An 18,255-nucleotide genomic window follows, 5' to 3' on the forward strand; every position below is an offset into this window, starting at 1 on the left:
CTCAAGCATCATAATGACTACATCATTGACAATAGCTCTAAATGGTAATACATCTGTACTTAGCGAGAATTTTTTCCCACAAATTGAGCTAAAACGTAATTATGAATGTGCTCTAATTGATTTTTATACATTCAATTCTATACCGAATGTTGATAAGGGGAACAACTTATTTCATATTGGGAACAAAGTCATTGAAATACCAATTGGCTCATATGAGTTTGATGATATTTCAAAATATATTATTAATAAGCTCAAGGAGTATGAGCTTCAAGACAGTATAAAAATAGAGTGTAATATCAACACTTTACAAGTTCAAGTTATTACTAAAAATGAGACCGTATATTTTAATCATGAACGATCAATTGGTCGTTTATTTGGATTTAATAAACGAAAATTAAGACCACATGAGAAAGAAGTTTACATCTCGGATAATCCCGTCAATATTTTAAAAATAAATTCTGTTAGATTGGAATGCAACATTATAAGCGGGTCATATGTAGGGAATAAATCAAATCATGTGCTTCATGAATTTGGAATCAATGTCCCCCCTGGATATAAAATGAACATAACACCACGAAATTTGATTTATTTGCCTGTGAACACCAGAGAAATAAGCACACTAGAAATACGGATAACTGATCAGGACGGAGATTTAGTTAATTTGCGTGGAGAAACTGTATCAATCCGTCTCCACTTACGACCGAGAGAATGATTATTTACAATAAAAGGGGTACTCATCGATCCTTTGATAACATTATCAAATCTAAAGCTGAAGTGAAAGCACCATCATCTTCACATCAACGCCCGGCCCTCACATTAAAAAATAAATTGATTTTGAAATCGTTGGGATTTAATATTAAATAAAGTTTATCAACTAATATTCAAATGAATGAGATCTTTTATGTCCAGGAAAAGCCTGATAACGATGAATCTATTATTAAAAAAGAGTTTCATTCATATTATCCATATCAGCAGAACTTCAAAGCAAATGATGAAGTACGGATCAGTTTGCAAAACCAAGATTTGTATGTCCTTCCATGTGAAAGTTTTCTCCATTTTGAAGGAACGCTTAGCAAAATTATTGACTCAAATACAGGAACGACTAGTACAAATGGCGTTAGCGGTTTGCTCAAAAATAATTGCATGGCCTATTTTCTGGATGAAATAAGATATGAGTTGAATGGTTGTGAATTGGATAGGACACGTTTTACTGGAATAACAACGACTATTAAGAACTTTCTCTCAGTCGGCCAACAGGAAGGAGCGGCTTATCGCAATGCAGGGTGGAGTGGCGGGGACAATATCCCTTCTGGAGGTCATTTCAGTTTTTCTGTACCTTTAAAAATGTTGATGGGGTTCGCTGAAGACTATAAGAAAGTCGTCTTAAACTGTAAACATGAGCTCGTTCTGTTACTTACGAAAAACCCTGATGATATGTTTGTGAAAAATGTTGATGGAAAAATCCATAATATTGCTATAAATAGTATAAGTTGGAAGATCCCCCACATCGTTCCAAGTGACAGTGCTAAAATTAAAATGTTTAATGTAGTAAAGAGTGGAGCTAGCCTCCCACTCGCATTCCGGAGTTGGGATTGTTATATAAATCCGACATTGGTTCAGGGAACACATCATATATGGAATGTCAAGATGTCTGCAAATAGAGAACGTCCACGTTTTGCTGTTATTGCATTTACATTGAATGGAGAACTAATTACAAACAATTTGAGAAATGCAAAGGTATATCTTAATTCTGAAGTATATCCCTATGAGGATTTGAATGTTAAATATAATGAGAATCGGTTTGCTGTCTTGTATGACATGTATACAAAATTTCAAGAGAGCTATTACAATCGAGAACCCCGAGCTCTTTTATCTCCGATGGAATTCATGTCGAAGGCTCCTATTGTGGTTGTTGATCTCTCATACCAGAACGAGAGTGTCAAATCAGGAGCGACTGATATAAAGATTTCCACTGAACTAACTGTTGCGAGTGAGATAAATACAAAGGCAAATTGCCTTCTCATCCATGATCGACTAGTTGAATACTCGCCACTAACTGGATTGGTTCAGCGTATCGTCTAACAATTTGGAAAGGATTACTTCATTTAAATTTTTGAATTCATTGCAAGTAGACGTACACGGATCCATCAGAATGCTAACACTAAAAAACAAAGACATCATCTCAACCAGTAATAGCATTCAACAACTTGTAATAAAAATAAATAATTTCATGAAAATGTTTAAACATCAAATTTTCCCCGAACATGAGCAATATCTGGAGGAGTCGCTCAAATATTTTTATAAAAGGATGGCTGATACACCGCTGGTTTCTAATATTCATGGGCAATATTTCACATCTTGTTGTTGGGCACATGATAATGTCGAGGATGGAGTTGATACATGTGCTTGCCATTTCTTTACTGTACGCTCACAAAAATCATTAAAAATTATGAAAATGTATGTTAATTTGGAACATCGCTTTTGATTATTATACTTGAAAAATAAAATTATATTTACAAAAAAAATATAAATAAATTGATAGCATTTTTTTAATGGTGGAAATGGGATATGGGATATTTCTTTTGCAGCCTTTACTTTTCAGATTGACTGTGGATTTGAGTTTGGGTGGATGGGGTGTTTCACATTGCACCGACTGTTGAGAAACCGTTACAAGTGCATCCTTCACCATCCCTACTTTGGTGAGCTAATTGAGCAGGTTGTTGCACGCACTTGATCTAGTGTAGGTGGGATGAGGGTGGGAAAATTTGACTGCTCTGATCCTCTTTCCAGCGGCCCTTTAGTGGGAAAACAAGTGACCTTTTTCAAGTGAGGTATCTCACAGGGAAAATCACAGTCCTGAGTCGTGGGTGGGAACATGTTTCGACTCTGGCGCCCTTGTTCACTTACACCCCGTCCCTTTATCAAGTGAGGATGTTGCCTGAATGTTCACGTCTGGCGCCCTTGTTCACTTACACCCTGTCCCTTTTTCAAACGAGGATCGTGGGTGAACGTACACGGGATGCTCAGGATCACTCCGGGCGGAGCAGGACCGCCGCCGTGCGCCCTTTTTCAATTGCCTTAAGTGGGTGAACGTACACGTGTGGGTCAGGATCACTCCTGTCGGTGCAGGATCTCCCCGGTGCGCCCTTTTTCAATTGCCTCACCCTTTAAGTGAGGGGTCGTCGGTGCACGTGCATCGATCCGGGGTCGCTACCGGGATCGCTCCGTTGCATTCGCACTCGTATCCATATCCCTGTGGGAATCCCTTGAACACTTGATCTCAAGTGTCCTTTTACATGCACTGACCCTAATTTATTCCATCTTTATTACCCCCTCTTATGACAGGTTCATATCTCCCCCTAACTAAGTGCATTTTTATTATCTAAACCACTCTAATTTTGACAGCTAATCCATTAATTGCATTTTTATTACCCTTTTTACCGACATCAAAGGTCCCGAAACCAGGCTTATTTAACTACTACGGGGCTGCTCCAAATGAGTTGTCTCTTTGTTAAAGCGACATTCCGCCTTCTTGTGGCCGGGTTTGCCACAGTTGTAACACGTGTCTCTTTTTCCTTCTGGTGCCGATACGTTGTCACTCGAATGCTGTCTCTGTCCGGCGTCAAACGAAAAGGCTTTGAGTTCCTGATGCAGCTCATTTCGGCTTTTGATGTCTGTCGTAAGCTGCATGTGCCAACGTGACGGATACTGCAATCTGCTCAACGCTGAGCGACTTCCAGCGGGCCATTAGTGAGGTGACCATTCTGCTCCCATATAACGACAAGCACTCTCCTTCCTTTGGGCGTGCGTTTAGCAAATTCATAACAGTCGCGGCCAAAGTTTCAGTTCCGGAAAAATATTGCAAAAATAATTCTCGAAACTGCGTCCATGTAATGCCGGGAAAACATGTCTGCGAGAGCCAGTGAGATGCGATGCCCTCCAATGATTTGCTGAGGGCCATTACAAGAGCGCTGCCCACGAGCTGGTTTTCAGACAATATGTAGTCGACTGTTGAACACCAGGACAGCGCGTCTGATCCTGCACAATCAGGGTTGAACTTTGGCAGCACAATGGTTTTTGCCTCTTTTCGTTCATTTTGAGAGCACTGTACTTGCTTTATCAACTCGGCGAAATTACGGTTTTGCAGCTCCAGAATTGTTAGAAGATTTGCATCATGGGCTGGACGCGGAGGTAATCCCACTTCGGATGACGACGATCCAGCATCGGAGTCCTCAACTGGACTTTCGGCGAAACGTTTCCTGGCGCGTGGCATGATTCTTCAATTATTCAACCAATCTGCTTGCCACTCAAAAACGCTGTGTCATTCATTTTCAACTCCTCTTTACCTTGCAACACACACGCAGGTGTGGTGAGTTCTCAGAAAACAATATCCGTCTATTTCATACCCACGCCCAGGCTACGTTGGCAAAACAGTGTATGCCTCGCACGAAAGAACAGAGAAGCAATAATAAATTAAACAAGTGTGTACCCACAAAAATCGTTATAATTTGAATTAACAAAATAATCTGCGACATATGTATTAATTTCATGCCCCCTAGACCGAAACAAATACATGCTATCACTTTCTTGTTGTCCTGTGAACAAACAATTTTTATATTTCTCGAATATAATTTTCTCCAAGGCACTTCGCTACACGCCCTTATTTTTTTTTACACATTTTTCGGGCTCGCTACCTGCACTTGACGCTGTATAGGCGTACATCTTAGACCTTAGACCCACAAACTCTGTCATTGGCCTGCAATGCAGCTCATCCTTAAAGTACCCTAAGCGCTTCTTGTTACACTGTGGAAAACCATATTGCCTAGCCAATTCATCAGGGTATTCAGATGTATCAAATTTTAATTGAATATCATCTCGAATGTCCTTATATAAATCCTCTGTCTTAATGGAATAGATAAATGAATCTGTATCCATATAGTTTAATTTCAGTGCATCTTAAAATTTTGGTTTCATATAAGAGTAATGAAAATCATACATTTTCCATTTGGATAACTCCAACACTACAAAACCTAGATATGTTGGCTTATCACAAACGTTACGCAACCTATTCATTTGAATTGTGTACATGTTTTCAGTAAACTTAGTTGCACTGTGAAAATTTGATCTAGCTATTAGGTCCCTAGCACATAATCTCGGGCGCCCACCTTTTGGACCCACAGGTGGAGCTTCCCATTCTGTTACTATCCGAATATCTTTGCGCTTTAAGCTGTTTTCCATCGTCTTACCATAGACGCTGTTGTTTTAAAGCTTATACAAGTCTTTTTCGAAATTACTTTTAGCCCTAGTCCTGTGTGCAGTGTTAATGTCAATATATTCTTTAAGCCAAGGTTTTTGCTGGAATCGGAGGATATTGTGAATCTTTTCAAGTTTCAATCCATAAAGTAAGCATTGCTGCAAAGTTCTGAAGTGCATAATGTATTAATTTTTATCGCAAAGATCCGCTATTAACTTGCAGTCTTGGATTTTTTTGAAGGACGTCTATTTGCGGGACAGAAAGGCAGGTCATTGTGTTGGTCGTGAAGTGCATATGGGTACTTCAAGTCGACCTCTAGAATGTATTCATACTCACTACTTTCAGAAATAGAATTAATATTAAATGATTCTATTTCTGAAGGTTCCATCCATTTAAAATCGCCATAGGGGAGTGGTTCAGACATTGCCCATCCATATAAATTGTTCGCGTCCACATACATCAAATATTCCGATTCCTTAGTTGGATCGAAATCTTTGAGGTATTTGTGGTTCGCTTTTGTATATCGATGACTACTTTGAACTAAACCCCCCCGAATTCCACTTTGAATATATATCCGATATTAACTCTAGGGATATTTTGGTAGTCTTCAACATCGCATCCCATGAGAAGCCCGGAGTTGTATAATAATGGGCAGGATCGAGTTCGTAGATACCTTTACACATAGCCCTAAAATTCTGAAAGACACCTGTCAGCAACAAAACGTCTGTCTTCAAATATAGCTCTAAATAATCTCTAAGTGTTTTACACTTGAAGTGGGACCAAACCTGAACTGCATGGAGATAATCAGCTTCAGAACATTCTGAGTCTGTTAATTTGCTGAAAAATGCACTCCTTGGTGGGAGACAAGTTTCCATCAGCTTGCGCTCAGAATCTAAATATTCATAGGGAAATACACCTTTCCTACGAAGCAAACTAAAATCAGTGCTTTTTGGAAATTGATTTTAAAGAACTTTGAAATCTCCTTCATTTAAAGTTCCTGCAAGGGTGTTTAGGCTAGAGGGCATGAAACGAATAGTATCTAAAAATCTAATTTCTAATTTATTTTTTCCTATAGGAATATATTTTGAAATTGAAATATATACCTCCTTATTCAAGGGAATTATATTAATTTCACCCTCAATCTCCCCGAGTTCTTTCACAAATAAATGAGCATCGTATTTAGACATATTGTGAAAGAAAACAGGTATGAAATCTCCTGTCTTATACTTTAGGTTACACTCGATATGTGCAGCCCCTCGAAATTGCCCTGTAAAATGACAGTGATCTCTCACTCTATCAATTCCTAAAACTCCCTTACATATGTGGCAGTTAAGGGCCTTATCAAAATCAAAAGCATCCTGTGCACTCATTTGAAGGGGCACTATATAATTCATATACTTCTCGTAAATAGCAGACAAATCAGACGTTAAACTATCTACAAAATTTCTCTAAGGTAGGGTCAAATGAACACTTAATATAATACGCGAAGGCAATCGGAATATGCTTATTTACTATTTGCGTCTTCTCACTTACATCTATCGTTGTGGGCTCGAGTATACACTCGAAGTGCTTCGCTTACAATGTTGGTGCATCTTTCTGCATGGCGCTGAGCTCTGGCCTCATTTGTTGAGTATGAGAGGCACTTGTTGCAGAACCAACGCTTATCACCGCTTTTTCCCAATTGTGATGATAGAAGTCTGTAAAACAAAAATGTATATGTATGTATGAGTGGATTGTCATAAAAATGTATTTATTTCATATATTTATACCCTTGCAGGGTATTATAATTTCAGTCAGAAGTTTGCAACGCAGTGAAGGAGTTCTCTCCGACCCTATAAAGTATATATATTCTTGATCAACATCAACAGCCGAGTCGATCTAGCCATGTCCGTCTGTCCGTCTGTCCGTTTCTACGCAAACTAGTCCCTCAGTTTTAAAGCTATCTGAATGAAACTTTGCATATAGTATTCTATATACTCTCACTGCTATATATGTCGGAACAGGCCGGATCGGACGACTATATCATATAGCTGACATACAAATGTTCGATAAATTTTTAGAAAAAAAATTATAACTTGGCTGTTTTTCAATATTATTCAATCATTTTTGAGATATAGCCATTTTATATTATTCCAGAATTTTGTTAAAAATTTTATGAAAATCGGACCACTATATCTTATAGCTGCCATAGGAACGATCGGAAAATTAATCGAAAAAAATTATAACTTCGTTGTTTTTCAACGTATTTTAATCTACTTTGGTACATGAGCTTTTAGTATTATTTCAGAATTTTGGTAACAATATTATGAAAATCGGACAACTATATCATATAGCTGCCATAGAAGCGATCCGCAGATGTAGAGAAAATGTAAAGCTGGGTATGTATAGCTGTAACTGTCAAACTGTAAACATAATAAGTATAGGTAAAATGTTATGAAACTCTGTTTAGTGTCTGTTTTCGGCATTATAATTTTTGATATAAATATGAAAACCCATTTGCAAGGGTATACAAACTTCGGCGTGCCGAAGTTAGCTTCCTTTCTTGTTTTTGATTTATTTATGTTTTTTCTTACCCGGACACATGTAATGGCCATAATTCTCGGTGGTTGGTCCATCGCGGAAAAGCATATTTACGTGGTTCTCCTTCTCCATTCCATTTGAATATAGTGGTCCATATACGGTGTCCTTCTCCTCATCATACCCAAACACATTTACACTTATGTGAGGGTTTTGAAGCACGAAATTGTCAATGCTCTTTATTTTCATCGGGAACGTCAACCCAGTAAAATCAATTTTTATATTATTGGTGTGGATAATTGGTGATTTAATATCCACACCATAGGCATTGCACCTTTCTCTTTTAAGGGGTTAAGTGCTGAGACTATTGCCCACTTGAAGCAGAAAACATCTCTGTTCTGCACATTGATGCATGCTCTGCGTTTTTTAAGAGAGGGAGGGAGATCGAAATACTCAGATTCCTTGAGAGGAACACATTGCATCATGTTCAACTCGACCCTAACTATGCGTGTTAGGGTCCATCCACTGTCCTTCTCTTGGAACTCACCCATTTTCGTAATAATGGCTTCAGTGTGGGAATTATATAAATCGAATAAATTTGAGCCAATCGTAAGCAGAGTCATCTTACTCTGAAACGATTTCATTTCCACTTGTGTTTCAGGTCCTTAAATAACATGTATTCTGCAAACAGTTTAAAATTTATTTTTGAAGCTGTGTGGAACGATAGCACTTTTTCGATATGAGGGAGTAACGCTTGGCCCGCTTCATTTAGGAATTCAACAGGAATCCTAAGAGCTGCTCCCTCATTTAAGAACATATATTGAAGGATGCGTCCCTTGTATCCATCGATGATTTGCTTTACACTCCCATCCAGGGGTCGGGTAGCAAAATATTTGTGCTGCTCCGTCCGCACATGGTTGTGCCATTGAGTGGATAGGGGTAGGTACCGCTGGCAGGAGTTGCAATAAATTGCATTCATGTTGTTGTTGATGATGTTGTTGGCGTACATTTTGTATTTGTTTGTTTTTAAAAACTTTTGGCTTTTTGTTATTAATTTTTTTAAGGTTTTTGGTTTTGTTTGTTTTTGACTGTTTTTAAAAACTTTTGGTTTATTGTTAAGACACAAACTAGAAGTGATTCTTAAGTCACAACTAGTGTTTTCGTAGACCCACAAAAAGATCAACAAACAAATACAAAAATGTGGGACAAACACTTGATGTCCATTCCCAACCTTTCCATCCTTTTTTGAAGTGTGATCCAACTTCGTTGAGAAACCGTTACAAGTGTGTCCTTTCACCCCATCCCTACTTTGGTAAGCTAATTGAGCAGGTTGTTGCACGCACTTGATCTAGTGGGAACATGTTTCGACTCTGGCGCCCTTGTTCACTTACACCCTGTCCCTTTTTCAAACGAGGATCGTGGGTGAATGTACACGGGATGCTCAGGATCACTCCGGGCGGAGCAGCACCGCCGCCATGCGCCCTTTTTCAATTGCCTTATCCGGGCCGAGCAGGACCGCCGCCGTGCGCCCTTTTTCAATTGCCTTAAGTGGGTGAACGCACACGTGTGGGTCAGGATCACTCCGGTCAGAGCGGATCTCCCCGGTGCGCCCTTTTTCAATTGCCCCACCCTCTAAGTGAGGGGTCGTCGGTGCACGTGCATCGATCCGGGATCGCTACCGGGATCGCTCCGTTGCATTCGCACTCGTATCCATATCCCTGTGGGAACCCTTTAACACTTGATCTCTAGTGTCCTTTTACATGCACTGACCCTAATTTATTCCATCTTTATTACCTCCTTTTATGACAGTTTCATATCTCCCCCTAACTAAGTGCATTTTTATACCCTTGCAGGGTATTATAATTTCAGTCAGAAGTTTGCAACGCAGTGAAGGAGACGTTTCCGACCCTATAAAGTATATATATTCTTGATCAGCATCAACAGCCGAGTCGATCTAGCCATGTCCGTCTGTCCGTCTGTCCGTCCGTCTGTCCGTCTGTCCGTCCGTCTGTCCGTTTCTACGCAAACTAGTCCCTCAGTTTTAAAGCTATCTGAATGAAACTTTGCATATAGTCTTCTATATACTCTCACTGCTATATATGTCGGAACGGGCCGGATCGGACGACTATATCATATAGCTGCCATACAAATGTTCAATAAATTTTTAGAAAAATAATTTTAACTTGGCTGTTTTTCAATATTATTCCATCATTTTTGAGATATAGCCTTTTTATATTATTCCAGAATTTTGGTAAAAATTTTATGAAAATCGGACCACTATATCTTATAGCTGCCATAGGAACGATCGGGAAATTAATCAAAAAAATCATAACTTCGTTGTTTTTCAACGTATTTTAATCTACTTTGACACATGAGCTTCTGGTATTATTTCAAAATTTTGGTAAAAATTTTATGACAATCGGACGACTATATCTTATAGCTGCCATAGGAACGATAGGGAAAGTAATAGAAAAAATTATAACTTCGTTGTTTTTCAATGTATTTTCATCTACTCTGAGATATGAGCTTTACTTATTATTATAGAATTTTGGTATACATTTTATGAAAGTCGGACAACTATATCATATAGCAGCCATAGAAGCGATCAGATGTAGAGAAAATGTAAAGCTGGGAATGTATAACTGTAACTGTCAAACTGCAAACATAATAAGTATAGGTAAAATGGTATGTAACTCAGTTTAGTGTCTGTTTTTGGCATTATAATTTATGACATAAATATGAAAACCAATCTGCAAGGGTATACAAACTTCGGCGTGCCGAAGTTAGCTTTCTTTCTTGTTATTATCTAAACTACTCTAATTTTGACAGCTAATCCATTAATTGCATTTTTATTACCCTTTTTACCGACATCAAAGGTCCCGAAACCCGGGTTATTCAACTACTAGCGGGTCCTAAAGAGTCACCAAGTCGTCGGATATATATATTCAATATTTTAATTTCGCATGCTGGCGGGAGAAAGAGTGTCAACTCAACAACAAATAATTGAACGAGAGAGGGGGAAAGGGTAAACAAAAAGGGGAACCTGCTTGTCCACATACACAACCGGAGGCGTAGCAGCCATGGTGATCTGCTGCTGTCACGTCCACCCTGCCATGATTCCGCAGCCTCCTACCTGTTGATAGCCGAAATCCCTTGGGACACGCTTCTACGTCCTATCGATCCTCCTTCCCGCCTTTGGGCCCTGCATGGTCCCCAATTGAGACGAACTAGTACTTCATCATTAACTTAAATTTATTTGACAACATTCCTATTTTAGCTCTCCTATTTTTCCTGAGACATGATCTTCCCTAGTTGGGCTAAATACATGCAGTAAACAAAAGCATCCAAGTATAAATAAATAAATTAAGAGAGGCAAAATATGATGTATTATTACATTAAATTCTAACCATTAAAAGTAATACTAAAATGTGAACATAATAATACGATATATCTAAGCAAGTATTTAGTTGACTTTAATTCAACACAACGCTGCATTCCGTGAAGTTGGATTTAATTTCAATTATTTTATTTGATTATTTTTCCCTTACGTTACTCTAAGCCAAGCAGCCAAGACAACAACCATTTTGTCTCTTCATATCAAATGTGGATCGTATGTTAAGTTAATTATCAAGCGCAAGGCCAGACCGAAATACAGCTGCTGCATTAACTAGGGCATGCTTAGCAAAGCTTTTAAGAGATATAAGGGGAGGGAAAGAGACGGGACATAGCCGATCAGCTTATCACTCACTCATGTGGTTGCAGGAATTCCAACGTCGAAAGCGCTTTCTCGTTCTGCATTCCCTGAAAAGTCACTGCACAAAAATATTTAGGGCACAAACCAGATAAAAATGCAGATCAACCACGAAAATAACTAATTAATTAATCATGAATTTTTTCAATTTAAAACATTCTTTCCGTTTCTATTCATTTCTGCTTTACTAAAAGATCGCCATTTTATTTTTAATCATCTTTATATATGGCTTCACTTTTAATTTTTATTTTAGTGTAGCAGCTTATCGGTGGCTCTTCTCTTTCCTTTTCTTGTCACTTTTATTTCGCGCAATATATATTTTTATACCCTTGCAGGGTATTATAATTTCAGTCAGAAGTTTGCAACGCAGTGAAGGAGACGTTTCCGACCCTATAAAGTATATATATTCTTGATCAGCATCAACAGCCGAGTCGATCTAGCCATTTCCGTCTGTCCGTCTGTCCGTCCGTCTGTCCGTCTGTCCGTCTGTCCGTCTGTCCGTCTGTCCGTCTGTCCGTCCGTCTGTCCGTTTCTACGCAAACTAGTCCCTCAGTTTTAAAGCTATCTGAATGAAACTTTGCATATAGTCTTCTATATACTCTCACTGCTATATATGTCGGAACGGGCCGGATCGGACGACTATATCATATAGCTGCCATACAAATGTTCAATAAATTTTTAGAAAAATAATTTTAACTTGGCTGTTTTTCAATATTATTCCATCATTTTTGAGATATAGCCTTTTTATATTATTCCAGAATTTTGGTAAAAATTTTATGAAAATCGGACCACTATATCTTATAGCTGCCATAGGAACGATCGGGAAATTAATCAAAAAAATCATAACTTCGTTGTTTTTCAACGTATTTTAATCTACTTTGACACATGAGCTTCTGGTATTATTTCAAAATTTTGGTAAAAATTTTATGACAATCGGACGACTATATCTTATAGCTGCCATAGGAACGATAGGGAAAGTAATAGAAAAAATTATAACTTCGTTGTTTTTCAATGTATTTTCATCTACTCTGAGATATGAGCTTTACTTATTATTATAGAATTTTGGTATACATTTTATGAAAGTCGGACAACTATATCATATAGCAGCCATAGAAGCGATCAGATGTAGAGAAAATGTAAAGCTGGGAATGTATAACTGTAACTGTCAAACTGCAAACATAATAAGTATAGGTAAAATGGTATGTAACTCAGTTTAGTGTCTGTTTTTGGCATTATAATTTATGACATAAATATGAAAACCAATCTGCAAGGGTATACAAACTTCGGCGTGCCGAAGTTAGCTTTCTTTCTTGTTTTTCTATTTAATTAGATCGGCATGGACGGGAGCAAGAAAAGGAACGAGGATAGCTTAGAGGGGAACGGAAGTTAGCGGAGTTTAACCTAGCTCATTGGCTTAAGTAATTTGGCAAATTAGTTAATTTTTTTCACTGCCTCTGGTTTTCTTTAGATTTTTAGCTTTAGCTTTAGATTTTTAACTTTAAATTTTTAGACCTCAATTAAACCTAACCAAAAAAAATATAATTCACACAAAAAAAAATGATTTCGGCTTCTACTGCCGAATCCGGGCGGAATTCCACCGGCATTTTCTCCAGGCCGCTTCTCCGACCAAATTTATTTGCCAAGTGTTGTTAGAAAAACTCGAGCTCTTAACTGGGAAAATCCCGACCCAAAAAAAAAGGAAAAATTTCGCTGAAAAAAATATAACATAACCTGCCAGTGCCACATAAAAATTCTGAGTGGAAAGAAAAGGGAAGGAAAAGTGAAAAAAAAAGATCTAGAAAAAAAAGGAAGAAAGAAAATCTCAAAAAAAAAGAAAAAATAAAGCTGATTTAGATTTAGTTAGTTAAATTTATTTATTAATTTTTTTTTTAGTGAAATAAGCCGAGAGTGAAGAAAAATTTGTTCAATTCAATTGGCCAATGGGCAAAGGCATGTAGAGGCAAGAACTGAGAGAATTTAGTTTTTTTGTTGTAATTATTCGTCTCTGCTCCGGTCGTGTAATCTCTTGTAAATTTTATTTAATGTTTCTTTTGAAAGTGTGATCTTTGACCCCCCCTCAAATAACTTTCCTAGCGTTGCAGCCTCCTGAAAGCGCTTTCATCGAGGGATCTGTCGACGAAAAAATTGTGGTGAGCTACCAAAACAATTAAAAGTACGAAAAAAGAATGGAGTCAAATTGTTTTGTCACCGACTTAAAAAAATATTAAATGCAAAAAAAAATTATGAAACAAATATAAAATAAAGCAAAAGAAATAAGAACGGCAACGGAGACAGAGACTCAAAAAAAAAATGAGCATAAAGAATATATAGAAAAAAAGAATAACGTAAATGTCTCTCCGTGTCTGATGTCTCTTTGTCATTTGTTTTTCGCTTTTAGAGCTTTTCACTCATTAGTTTTGGCTCAAATTTGAAAAAAAAGAAATCAATAATTTAATGTTGAGTAATTCTTGCGAAGTTTTCATGATTACATTTAAAAATATATATATTGCCATATTTAATTATATTTATTTTTTAAATTTATTTTAATTTTATATTGTTCCTGTAGATTTAGTTATATTTATATTATTTTATGTTCCTTGTCTATTTTTCTAATGTGTTCGCAGCTAGGAGGGGAGAATTTTCGTTTTAGTAAATAAAATACGTCTATAATGTTGTAAATTATTCTTTAAATTTGACGGAGCAACTATAACCTGGAGAAGCCCTTAGAACTCAAAAGGGGCCGTTCAGAAAAAAAAGATGTTTTATTTGGCAGTCGAACGGCCGAAGAAAGGGAGGGCGAAAGGGATCCCATCAACACCGGAGATCCCAAAGGAGTTCTAGGGCAGGGAATAAGGGCAGATCTGGGTATATATTTCCTCTTTAATCCTTTCTCATGTTGTTGCTAAAATGTCCAGGTTTTCTACCACTTAATATCGGCAAGAAATTTAAACACGCAATCCCTTTTTCTTTGAAAAATAATAGCAATAGGCAATACTGAGAGAAGCAGCAAGACCACATCCCCCCTTGCCGACGAGCCGCAGCCGGAGAACACTTTTGCGTGTGCACTTCTCTCAGCCCCACCAGCTAGCCTGAATATATAGTTTAAAAATGTTCGTTACATCTTAGCCCCATCCTCGAGATAGATTTATTTAAGCCTACTTTTAGGCATATCTGAAAGGATCTGCATGTAGCATTCTACAGTCTCCTGTTTTGAATGAACTACAACAATCAGTAGTTGAGGCTATGAGTGCGGCAGCTATAAGACAAACAGAGCTTATAACTCGAGCCATGAATGTAGGTTTTCAAAATCTTCAAAAAGCACTTACGCAAAGAGAAGATTCTCGAACCGGAAGCGTTCCGGCCGCAAACTCAAGGGAAAGTAATCTTGTGACTACGGTAAACTCCGTACCCTCGGGTTTGTCTTCCAGAACTTCAGACTTAAGACCAGATCGTATAGGTCAAATTATAAGTCACTGGAACCGAAAGTTTTCAGGAAAATCAGCTATGAGTATAGATGGTTTCCTACATCGAGTAGAAACGCTTACGCGGAAAACTCTAGACAGAAACCTTGAGCTTTTGACGTGTCATATTAGCACGTTGCTAGAAGGACCGGCTAGTGAATGGTACTGGCGGTACCAAGAAAGTATTCAAGAAGAAACTTGGACCAGTCTATCTGAAGCTTTAAGAGAGCAGTTTAGGGAAGAACGAACTGATGTAAGCATCAGAGCATCCATTGATCGTCGCAAACAGAAGACAGAAGAATCTTTTGATGAGTTTTATGAAAGCATTGTTAAATTAACCGCTAAGTTGTCTGTGCCGATGGCTGAGTTGACCTTATTAGAGTGTGTTCGGTCAAATTTATTGCCTGAAATCCAACTCGAATTGCTATACCACCATTTTAGTAGTGTAACCCAGTTAAGGCGCGTGGTACGCATGCGAGAAGCTTTTATGCACTCTGTCAATCCTGCCGTGCGAAAACCTCTTCCTGCTCCTTGTCGTATGATACACGTGATCAAAAGCGAATCCGAAGTTGAAAGCGAGCCAGAAGATGTTGAGCTGTCCGCAATAACAAGTTCGTGTTGGAATTGTGGTAAAAGTGGTCATTTATATCATGATTGCTACGATGAGCGAAAAGTCTTCTGCTACGGTTGTGGAAAACCAGATACATATCGACCCTCTTGTCCTAAGTGTACTGGTACAAAAAACTATCAAGCACAAGTGAGAAGTGCACGCAAACCGACTGTTTCCAAAGCAACCAACACCGAATAGAAGAATCCGAAGTTTCTTACCAACCCTCACCAGATTTGACCAACAACCCTGAATATTCTAATCAGTGTTGCCAACTTTTCCTTAAAAAAATAGCGGTTTTTGACTGGAAGAACGATTAAAAAAACCCAAAAAACTTTTCGAAAAAGCTGAAAAAAACATCTGTTTTTGAAAACACATATATGTTGGTTTTAGTTCAACTAATTATATTATATATGTTTGATTATTGTATTATATCAATAATGTCATCAATTTCTGCTGTTTGGTCCTGGCTTTCATAGCATAATCCTGTTCCAATCATTCGTAAATACTTGTTTTGTGCTTTTTGGTTAAGGCATGGGCGCGCAAATCGGACAGTCTTGCAGTTATTGTGCATTTGCAATAACTGCATTAGACCCGCCTCTCATCCGTATTGTCCCTACGTGCCCATTCCTTAAACTCGTCACTTTTAAGCCACGCATCGCGAACTTTTTGTTTATAATCTTTTGGCATCTTTTCAGCTTGAAACTCGTCGTCGTTCTTGTAATTCCCGTTTCTTGAACTTCGTTTCAATGTGACCAAAGTCAGAAACGAGGTATTTCTTCTAATGCTATCCCTATAGGTATTCTTAAAAGTATTTTTAAAAGTATTCTTAAGAATATTCTTAAAAGTAGCAATCGTTGCATTGATGGATAAGTATTCGTTGCTGAACGCAACCAATGTAAAGATCATACACAAAAAAATCGGGAAAAAACTTTTAAATAAAATAAAAAGCCAGAATTCCCACTGCCCGCTGTTTGTTAATTTTTCTAGCAAATGGCATTCAGAAAAAGCCCGATTTGACGGAAAAAAAGCGACTCTGGCAACAGTGATTCTAATGACCCGGCGATTACCCCTTCTGCGGTATCTGAAATATATGCTAAGAGAAGAAGGCGTTCTCAAAGACGCATAAAAACTTATTATCGAAACTTGCAAAAAGAACAAAAGTGTTTACTGTCAGCGATAATTTCTGCCGATAGTCGTCCATATGCGAATGTAAAAGTCCTAGGTCGCTCAATTTCTGGATTAATGGACACCGGTGCTTCTATCAGTTGTATTGGAGGTGCTTTGGCTAAAGAGTTATTGCAAGAACAGGTAAAATATAAGCCCATGACTAATTCTGTCCGAACTGCGGATGGACAAACTCAAAATATAATTGGCAAGATTCGTGCAGACGTTGAATATAAAGGTGATAAGAAAAAGATAATCTTTTATGTCGTACCTTCATTAGTACAGTCGCTGTATTTTGAAAAGAGTTCCAGTTACTTCCGTTAGGTCTTCTTCAATCCACTCCGGAGAAAAGCCTAGCAGCTATCGACACTGACTTGTTCAGACCGATCTCCCGGGAACAACAAGTCGAATTGCAAAAAACCGTTCAAAATTTCCCATCCTATACGGAAAAAGATTTAGGCAGAACTAACATACTCTCTCATTCCATTGATGTAGGCGACGCGAAACCAATTAAACAACGCCATTATCCGGTGTCACCTGCGATTGAGAAACTTCTGTTTGAAGAGATAGATCGTATGTTAGCCCTTGGTGTCATAGAGGAGTCAGAAAGTGCCTGGTCCTCACCAGTTGTGTTAGTTCGCAAGCCAGGCAAAGTCCGCCTGTGTATCGACAGCCGTAAAGTGAATGCAGTCACTCATAAGGATAGATACCCAATGCCAACAATTGACGGTATTTTAAGCAGACTACCAAAAGCCGAATTTATCACTGGTCTCGATTTAAAGGATGCCTATTGGCAAATTCCTCTCGAGCCAGGCTGTCGCGATAAAACCGCTTTCACTATACCAGGTAGAGCATTATACCAGTTCACTGTTATGCCGTTTGGGTTAACCAATGCCCCATCGACCATGTCGAAATTGATGGATCGCATTATACCGGTTACATTGAAAAACGAAGTATTTATTTACTTGGATGACCTATTGATTAAATCGGATACGTTTAATCGACTCTTGTCCGTACTTAACGAAATAGCATCTTGCTTAGCCAAAGCTGGCTTAACCATTAATATTCAGAAAAACAAGTTTTGAATGAAAGAAGTCCGTTATTTAGGCCATGTAGTAGGTCATGGTACTATTTCCATGGATGCAGACAAAATTGATTCTTTAAGGGAATATCCAGCACCTCGATCAATCAAGCAGTTACGTCGTTTTTTAGGGATGATAGGCTGATGACTCAATCCGATCTCAGTAGCCGATTAGCTCGATGGGCTCTAAAGTTACAAGGATACGAGTTTACCATACAGCATCGAAAAGGCAGCAAAAATATTGTTCCCGATGCGCTTTCGCGAACCTATACTGAAGACGTATCCGCCGTCGAGTTACTTTAGTTTATCGACTTAAAGTCCCCACATTTTCACTCATCCCGTTATCAGGATCTACGAGAGAAAATTGAAAAAGGACTAGTGGGTGACGCGAAAATAGAGGATGGTCTAATATTTCGT

The 18,255-nt window shown here is 38.2% G+C and overlaps 1 long non-coding RNA gene across 1 annotated transcript; it reads right to left on the reverse strand.

Annotated features, from left to right (window-relative positions):
* Nucleotides 1-975: 975 nt before the first annotated feature.
* On the reverse strand, nucleotides 976-1,916 carry LOC138929191 (uncharacterized). Its single transcript, XR_011445639.1, has 3 exons — nucleotides 1,419-1,916; nucleotides 1,212-1,367; nucleotides 976-1,155 (listed from the first exon to the last, which is right to left on the reverse strand). It is a non-coding gene; the product is annotated as an uncharacterized lncRNA (long non-coding RNA).
* Nucleotides 1,917-18,255: the final 16,339 nt, after the last annotated feature.

This window comes from Drosophila kikkawai, chromosome X, assembly GCF_030179895.1.
Source record: "Drosophila kikkawai strain 14028-0561.14 chromosome X, DkikHiC1v2, whole genome shotgun sequence".
In the NCBI taxonomy this organism is placed as follows: Eukaryota; Metazoa; Arthropoda; class Insecta; order Diptera; family Drosophilidae; genus Drosophila; species Drosophila kikkawai.